Source organism: Neofelis nebulosa, chromosome 8 (genome assembly GCF_028018385.1).
Source record: "Neofelis nebulosa isolate mNeoNeb1 chromosome 8, mNeoNeb1.pri, whole genome shotgun sequence".
Lineage (NCBI taxonomy): Eukaryota > Metazoa > Chordata > Mammalia > Carnivora > Felidae > Neofelis > Neofelis nebulosa.
The window spans coordinates 2,531,581-2,539,996 of NC_080789.1; the positions used below are offsets into that span (position 1 = coordinate 2,531,581).

Below are 8,416 nucleotides of genomic sequence, written 5' to 3' on the forward strand. Positions count from 1 at the left end.
GACAGTTTCCCTCAGCGGACACACATCTGAGTGACGGCCACCAGTGGCGGCCTTGTTCCGCTGACCAGGCATCCACGGCCACGGTCACCCAGTCCCCAAATCCACCTCTTCCAGAGTCCGCCAATCTCCCCGTGCCGTGAGCACTCTGTTCAGGGTGACCCTCACTCGGCAGGAAGTACACTCGGCTGTCGGCTTCAGCGTTTCGTCTGAGTGGTGCCCCCCTTGCTCCAACAAGATAACGAAGCCTGTCTCCTGGGGGGAGCGCGAGCGGTGAACGACACCCTCCGGGAAGAGCTCCACGCCAGGGGGCCTGGGCCGGGCGGGAGAGCGGGTGAGCAAAGCCCCGTCTGCCAGCTGCAGACAGGAGAGGAGAAGCCGCGCGGAGACAGCCAGCCTGCCCTGGACCCTCCACGCACCCACACGCACCGAGGTCCACGCTGTGGTCCACAGTCATCCACACACCTGCACACACACACTGCCAGCCGGTGTCGTCCACACTGTCGTCGGCCAGACCCGGCCACGTCAGGTCCTCACGCTGTCCTGAAGGTACTAACCTGAGATGCTTTCTCTGACATAGTGGCCACAGTGCAACCAATGAAGCACAAGAAGGAAGGCGGGATGAAACGCGCTGTGACCACGTTTCGGAAAGGACGTCAGCCTGACACTGGGAAACAAGAGCCGGGACAAAGGAAGCAGTAGCGCTGATGACATCCTACGCCAGCCGCCGTACCGAATGTAACGGGGCCGTGTCCTCCAAATAAAGGGCAAGATTGTCACGCTCGGTGGTAGAAGGACACTCGCATGTCTGCCACTTAGCAAAGGTGCGTGTTAAAGACGCAGACACGAGGAAGTTGACTACAAATGCTGGGAAAGTTCCAGCACGCGAAGGCCGCTCACAGAGAGCTGACACGGTCACCGTAGACAAAGTGGGGCATCGCCCGTGATGACGGAGATCAGCAGCAGGGAGGACGGGAGGGGCCGACGGCCGCGGACTGAGCCGCTCCAAGTGCCCAAGGGAAGACGGCCCACCAGGAACCCTCAATGCACTCAAAAGTGGGGAAATGACGGTGTTGGCGGCTACATGGAGCGGGGCCCCGCCTCCGAGCTCCCAGAATCCTGCGGGAGAAGGGAGGGTGTCAGCAGCACCTGACAGTCGGGCTGAGAAATCAAGGTCTCAGGAAAGGGAGACTCCTGGTTTGCTGCCTGATTCAACAGGGTGATGAGCTAGAAATCTATTACTGCTTTGGGACACACGATGTATAAAAATGTGACTTTGTGCCATCAACCCGAAACGGCTGGGGACAGACCTGAGAGCTCCCTGGGATTGAGGATAAGCTGGTATGAATGAGAAGCAGGGTGAGAAACAGGACACAAAAAATACTAACCCTTGTAAAGATAGACAAACTGGGGCTTCACCAAAATTAGAGACTTTCAAGGACCAAACTAAGAGCCTCTTTAATCAAGGAGTAACTTCAAAAGAGAACAGTGATAAAGCCGCAGACAAGGAGGAGGTATTTGCAGTGTGTTGCAACCTGTGTGGCCAACACGTAAAAAGGAGTCTAACCAATTTCTTAATACAATAAGACAGCCAAGGGGCGCCTGGGGGGCTCAGTCGGTTGAGCATCCGACCTCGGCCCAGGTCACGATCTCACGGTTCGTGAGTTCGAGCCCCGCGTCGGGCTCTGTGCTGACAGCGTGGAGCCTGCTTGGGATTCTCTCTCTCCCTCTCTGCCCCCTCCCCCGCTCATGCTCAAAAAAGAACGAAAAAGACTATTACAGGTAATAAAAAGCGGGGAAAAGACCTGAACAGATACTACGCAAAATAGTACACCAAGATGGCCAACAAAAATGAAGAGATGCCTATTTTATTAGTCACCAAGTAATCAAGTAAAAGTTTAAAAACCGCCTGAACCAGGTAGGTCAGCAGACATTCCCAGACCGCGCTGTTGAAAGTAGAGATTGGTCCGGAACTCCAGGAAGGTGTTCGACATTGGCGACCGGAAACGGACGCGTGCCCACGGCGCAACCCCGCCATCGTCCACTGAGGCATGCGCCCCGCAGAAAAGCGTGCACACACGGGTGCCGAGACACGGGCATCACGGGGGCAGCGTTGTCACAGTCAATTACTGGCAACCACCGAGTGTCCTCAGCAATAGGACAGGTGACTATGCATGCTAGGTTCCCACGGAGACTCTGGCGGGGAAGGGAAGGAGCCGCGGGCGCATCCAGCAACGCGGATGAGTGTTGCCGCCCTCACTTGTGTCTGAATGATGCCAGACTCCGAGCAGCACAGGCAGTGCATATAAACTTCGGGAGAAACAAAGTAACAGTAGCAGTGACTTGGGGAGGGGGACAGTGGGGAGGGCCAGGGGGAGCCATGGGTGGGCATGTTATCTTTGTGTCGGCAACACGAGCGTATACGGCACTTTAGATGGCACTGTTTACTATTAGTCTCCAATAATAAAGAGATACTTCTCTTAGGAGGAACGCCAGAATGTTTACCAATAATAAAAAGATAATTCTCTTAGGAGGAACGCGAGAATGTTTACCAAGTTCAAGTGTATTGCGACAGAGAATCAAAGATGCTCCGAATTTGTTAGCTTAACTTAATAGATTTACACGCGTTATTTAAATGCTTGGGAGATTTGTTTGCTAGCTAGACAACTGAAACACAGCGGAAAAAAAAAAAAGAAAGGAAAAAAGAAAGAAAATCAAATATATTCGATATATTTCAAATATATTCATTCCATATAAAATACTTCAGGGAATTTAATCGTCTAAGTTTATAATAAGATCAAACGTTAATCAAAGTTGAATCTGAAAGGATAACAAAGTTATTTTTAAGTGGGATTTTGATAAATTGAATCATAATTTTAAAAGCGGAAGACCCAAGTGGTCCGTGAGTCACTTTCTCTGTGGGGGCGAGCAGTCTGCCAGGACACAGGACACAGGACACCTCGTGTTGACTCCATGTGATGAGGTCCAGGGTCCTGTTGTCACACAAGACAGGAATGGCAGTGTCCTCATTGTTATCATTCTAACTCCGCTTGTGCTCGTCATGGTCCTTGTCACTCCCCATGTGGGGTCAGCACGGTCCACCCCACTATCCTCTCCAATGTGGTTCTCCAGCCAGGCCACCTGGGGTACCACCGGGGCTCTCCACAGATGCCACTGAACCACCATGGTCCCTAGGAAGGAAGGCGGACTTGTCACCACAATCCTCGGGTCCCCAGGGCTCGGGGGGGGGGGGGGGGGGGGACAGAGCAGGGACGCCCACTCCTGGGCCTCCCTCCCGCCCCCGTCAGCCTGGGCTCCTTCCACGTCCTGCTGTTTCCCCCACCTCGGATCTGTTCGTCTTCAACACGTGGGTCCTTGGGAAGAAGCGCCCCACCTGCTGTTCTCCAGGGGACGTGTCATCTTTGTGGGGGCACCCCCAAACATCAGGGACAACCACACTCACCTCGCAGGGCTGTTCTGAGAACAACAAAGTTTTCTTAATATGTGAACCGTGGGCTGACCATAGGATCGGTGATTCCAGCCTGGGGATAAACCTGAGAAATGAAAACAGATGTTCAGACAAACACTTGTTTGGAATGTTCACAGAAGCCAAAACGTGGGAACAGCCCAGGTGTCCATCGACGGATGCACGGATATACACCACGTGGTCTAACCACACAACGGCATAGTACTTAGCCATAAAAGGAGTGAAGGCCCGACTCACATACAACGTGATGAACATTAAACCACCATGCGGAGTGAAAGAAGGCCACACACAAAAGGCCACATATCGTATGATTCCACGTATTTGAAACGTCCAGAACAGACAAATCTGTGGACACAAGAGAGTGGAGGGGCGGCCATCAGGGGCTGGGGGAGGGGAGAGGAGGGAGGGGGGCTTAATGGGCATGCGTTCCTTTTTGGAGAAGTGAAAATATTCTGAAATTAATGTTGCTGATGGCCGCACAACGTTGTGAACGAATGTACTTAATGGCACTAAATTAAGCCGGTTCAAAATGATCAGTATCGTCAATTTTACGTTACGTGCATTTTATCACAAATTTTAAAAAGGAACATGGCTGAGCTCCGGAGGTGACATTTCCTTCCTCCTCCAACCCAGAGTCTCCCTTTAAACATGATTCTGTGACTTCTTCATTGCCGGCTCTTCCCTGGGGCTTGGGGTGGGCAGAATCGTGACCTCCCCCCCCCCGCCAAGGATGTCCACATCCCAATGCCCAAAACCTGTGAGCGTGACCTTACCTGGCCAAAGGGACTCTGCAGATGTGGTTAAGTTCTGAAGTCAGAGACAATCCCGGCTCGTCTGGCGGGTCCGTGGTAATCATCAGCATCCCCTAAAAGAGGATCTTCAGGTCAGAGAAGGTGTCACAGCAGAAGCACAAGTGAGACGCTCTGAGATACACCGGCAGGTGCCATGCTGCTGGCTTTGAAGACGCAGCAAAGTCCCCGTGCCAAGGCCTCGGAAAGAGCGCGGCCCTGCCTGCCCAGTGGGGACGTTGGTCCCTGGAGCTGTGATCAACCACTCGGTCGTGGGGATCTCTCACAACAGCAGTGTAGTCTCAACGGGATCTCCAAACACGGCCGGAGGCCCCACTGCCCAGTCTGAGCTTCCTGCCACCTCTCCTCTCCACTCCGCCTCGAGGTTCGGGAACATCTCCTAGGCAGCGAGTGTAGACATAGCCACCGTCCCCTCCATCTTGGAAACCCTCTCCCAACTGAGGAGAGCTCCAGCATTCTCTGTGGCTCCCCATAGGACGCTGGGGGAGCAGACTAGTAATTATGTGCCACCGTGCAGAGACATTATGGAATCTTCCAATTAAAGGTATTTTAATTACTCCTGGTCCTGAGGCCCCGGCTGGGTCTCCCAGCCCTCAGATAAGGATGCCACCAGACTGTGCAAATGGGATTCTCTCCCAGGCCTATCTTTCCCTTTGGAATGCACTTTAATTATGCACTGCTGGTCACAACACCGCCAATCTGGGCAGGAAATTGTATAAACCCTTTAGTGACAATTACAAGGAAGGATTTTCCTGCAGGTCATCAGGGGCGTCTCGGAAACATTGCCTGGCTGTCGTGTCTGCCTTTGTTTTAATCCCTTTATCTCGTTCCTCAGGGCACCTTTCTTTCTTACTTTCAAAACCTCATCACGGAGGAAGAAAAACAATCAGAAGAGCCAGGCAATGGTTATCTCAAAATCGTTGAGTCCCTATGACCCATCTCCAAGACCATCTAAGCTTTACTGGGAAGGAAACCGTCCAGCTGAGGTGTGGAGAAGTGGTTCCCGTGCAGGTGCTGACACCCAGGCGTCCTGGGGTCCCAAGTGGCACAGGCCACCCCTGGGAGGCAGGTGCCTGGTTGACTGCTCGTGTCTCTCAAGGATGAGACGCAGGTGGCCACTTGCACTTACCCTCCCCTGGGGGATGTGGAACCCTTAGGAGAAGTGACCCCGGCTTCCCAGTTCAGGGCAAGGCTAGGCTTCGGATCTGTGTCCTGGGTGGGTAGGTTCTGAATATCTCAGAATACCTTGAACAGTCCTGGAGTTTGGAGAAAGAGAAAGAGCATCCCTTTCATAAGAAGACAGGGTGACCATGAAGTCTCTGCTAAGAGGGGAGCAAGGAAACATGGGAGGGGGCAGAGAAGCATCTGCCTGATCTCAGAGGGGACACCTGCCCATGGGTCCCTTGGTCCTGCCATCTACCCCAACTCCCGGTGCGGAAGCAGGGCAGCCTCGGCGTCCAATCTGGAGCACACAGCTGGCAGCAGCAGGTCTGGGTAAAGACAGGTAAATAAATCCAAGATCTCAAGGGTGTCCACAGAGGTCACGGGCCCCCACATCCCTCCAGAAAGGTAGGAGAGGGAGCTTCTCTGCACCTCCACCTTGTGGCACCGCCTCGACCCTGTGGCACTAGCTCTACCCTGAGCCCCGCCTCCACCCCCTGGACTCGCCTCCACCCTCTGGCCCCGCCTCCACCCTGAACCTTGCCTCCACCTTGTGGCACCACCTCCACTCTTATACCTGCCTCCACCCTCTGGCCCCGCCTCCACCCTGAGCCCCGCCTCCACCCTCTGGCCCCACCTCCACCCCGAGCCCCGCCTCCACCCTGTGGCACCACCTCCACCCTGTGGCACCACCTCCACCCTGAGCCCTGCCTCCATCCTCTGGCCCCGCCTCCACCCTGAACCCGCCTCCATCCTCTGGCCCCGCCTCCACCCTCTGGCCCCGCCTCCACCCTGAACCCGCCTCCATCCTCTGGCCCCGCCTCCACCCTCTGGCCCCGCCTCCACCCTCTGGCCCCGCCTCCACCCTGAGGCCCGCCTCCACCCTGTGGCACCACCTCCACCCTGAGCCCCGCCTCTATCCCCTGGCCCCGCCCCCACCCTCTGGCCCCGCCTCCACCCTCTGGCCCCACCTCTACCCTGAGTCCCGCCTCCACCCTCTGGCCCCACTTCTTCTACCCTGAGCCCCGCCTCCATCCTCTGGCCCCGCCTCCACCCTCTGACCCCACCTCTACCCTGAGTGCCTCCTCCACTCTCTGGCCCCGCCTCCACCCTCTGGCCCCGCCTCCACCCTGAGCCCCGCCTCCAGCCTCTGGCCCCGCCTCCACCCTCTGGCTCCACCTCTACCCTGAGCCCCACCTCCACCCTAAGCCCCGCCTCCACCTTCTGGCTCCACCTCTACCCTGAGCCCCGCCTCCACCCTCTAGCCTGGGAGCTGGAAGCGCCCTGTACCTCCAGCCTGACACACAGCACCTGCCAGCGAGGAGCTGTAGCTTAGCAGCGAGTCTGCCTGACCCACACTGAACTCTGGGGACGGGCCCCTGGAGGCCCTTGCAGGAGCCCCTTTTGGCACCCACGCCCGGCCCCTCGGAAGAAACTGTCATCTGTTGGTCCCATCGAGCTCCACCACGGGGCTTTGCACGGGCCTGCCTGCGGGCTGCTGCAGGCGCCATGCCTGGGCGGGTCCACCCTACGGAGCTTTAGAGCCGGAAGCCCTGAAGGCCTCGTCACCCAGTCGCCTGATTTTGCAGAAGAGAAAATGGGCCAGAGGGACCCAGTGAGCCTCGGAGGTCACGGTCACACAGGGCCAGCTTCCAGCCTGTCCCAGCTCCTCCTGCTGCCTTGTCTGCCAGCATGTTGGGCTGGACGGGACCCTGCGAGCGCTCCGAGAAGCATTCTGCGCACGATTTCATCCCCCCGAGAACCCAGTTTTGTTCACATCAGGTACCAGGTTGTTCCAGCATTCCCCTCCCTCTCCCCTGCCAACACCGCGGGAAACCCCGAAGGGGCAGAGAACCAGGCTAGAGTTGGCTGGGAGTAGCCACGAGGTCTTGGACACATTATCTACGCCCATCCGTGCCCCTCCCTGCAGAGCCGAGTGCCTGCCTCCCAGAGCCCGCGGGAGGGCTGACTCAGGCGGCAGAGGGTGCCCACCCTGGCCCCCGAGGGCCTGGCACCTGCTCAGCAAAGCTCCCTCTCCCCCTGCTGATGTGGCCCTGCCCTCAAGCTGTTCAGCCCATCAGCATGTGGAGAGTGGGAATCCAGGAGGGAAGCGCCTTGTTTTTTCAGAGAAACAAACAAAATAATCAAACCCCAAAGCCCTCGCCCCTTTACGAAGTGTCTGGCAGAAAAGCCTAGGCTCAAGGATCAGCAAACACTTGCTCACAGCTAAAGGACCTTTCAGGGAGGAGGGATAGGGAGCTGGTGACCGGGTGGCCTTGGGGGACCACAAGCCTTCTCCGGGGTGAGCTGAGGCTGGAACAGGGGAGGTACAGCCTTGCCCTGCACGCCCAGGATCTCACAGGGTCTAAGAACTGAGGGGTGCGGTGCAGCGGTCGTCCCCTGCCCCTGTCCTCTGGGCGGTCACAAATGCTTGGAACCGAGGGACGGGGGATTGTGGGTGCTGAGGAAAGCTCCCGGGTTCAGTAGAAGGTTATTTAAGTTCAGTGGTTTATCAGCCACGCCAGGCTGGGTCCTGCCCGGGGGGGGGGGGGGGGGGGGGGGGGGGGGTGGAGACAGGAGAAGCCTCGGCACCCGTCACCCCCAGCTGAGCAGAGCCACAGCCCACGCACAGCAGTAGACCCTGAGCCCAGCACAGAACCTGCTCTTACTGGAGAGAATGGCTCTAGGGGAGGGACGGGCCTTTGGGGGGGGGGGGGGCAGGTATGTCCTCTCCTTTGTCTAAAATGAAACTCACCCCATAAAGCCTCAAAGTTGCCTAAAGCAGAGCACGGCTGGCAAAAGGGTGAGGAAGCAGGGTGCTGGCACACCGGCAGGAGACTGGGAATGGTCCGCGTCAGGGCGTGCTCAAGGATGCATGTCCCTCAGAAAGCACCTGGGTCCTCATGCGTCCCCGTGCCGGGCCACAGTGTGGGGTCTGACCGTCTCAGAGGCACATCTGGGG

General features: G+C 57.0%; 1 long non-coding RNA gene across 1 annotated transcript; it reads right to left on the reverse strand.

The window, feature by feature from the left end:
• Positions 1–2,774: 2,774 nt before the first annotated feature.
• LOC131483927 (uncharacterized) lies at positions 2,775–4,383 on the reverse strand. Its single transcript, XR_009247936.1, has 3 exons — positions 4,258–4,383; positions 3,461–3,551; positions 2,775–3,188 (listed from the first exon to the last, which is right to left on the reverse strand). It is a non-coding gene; the product is annotated as an uncharacterized LOC131483927 (long non-coding RNA).
• Positions 4,384–8,416: the final 4,033 nt, after the last annotated feature.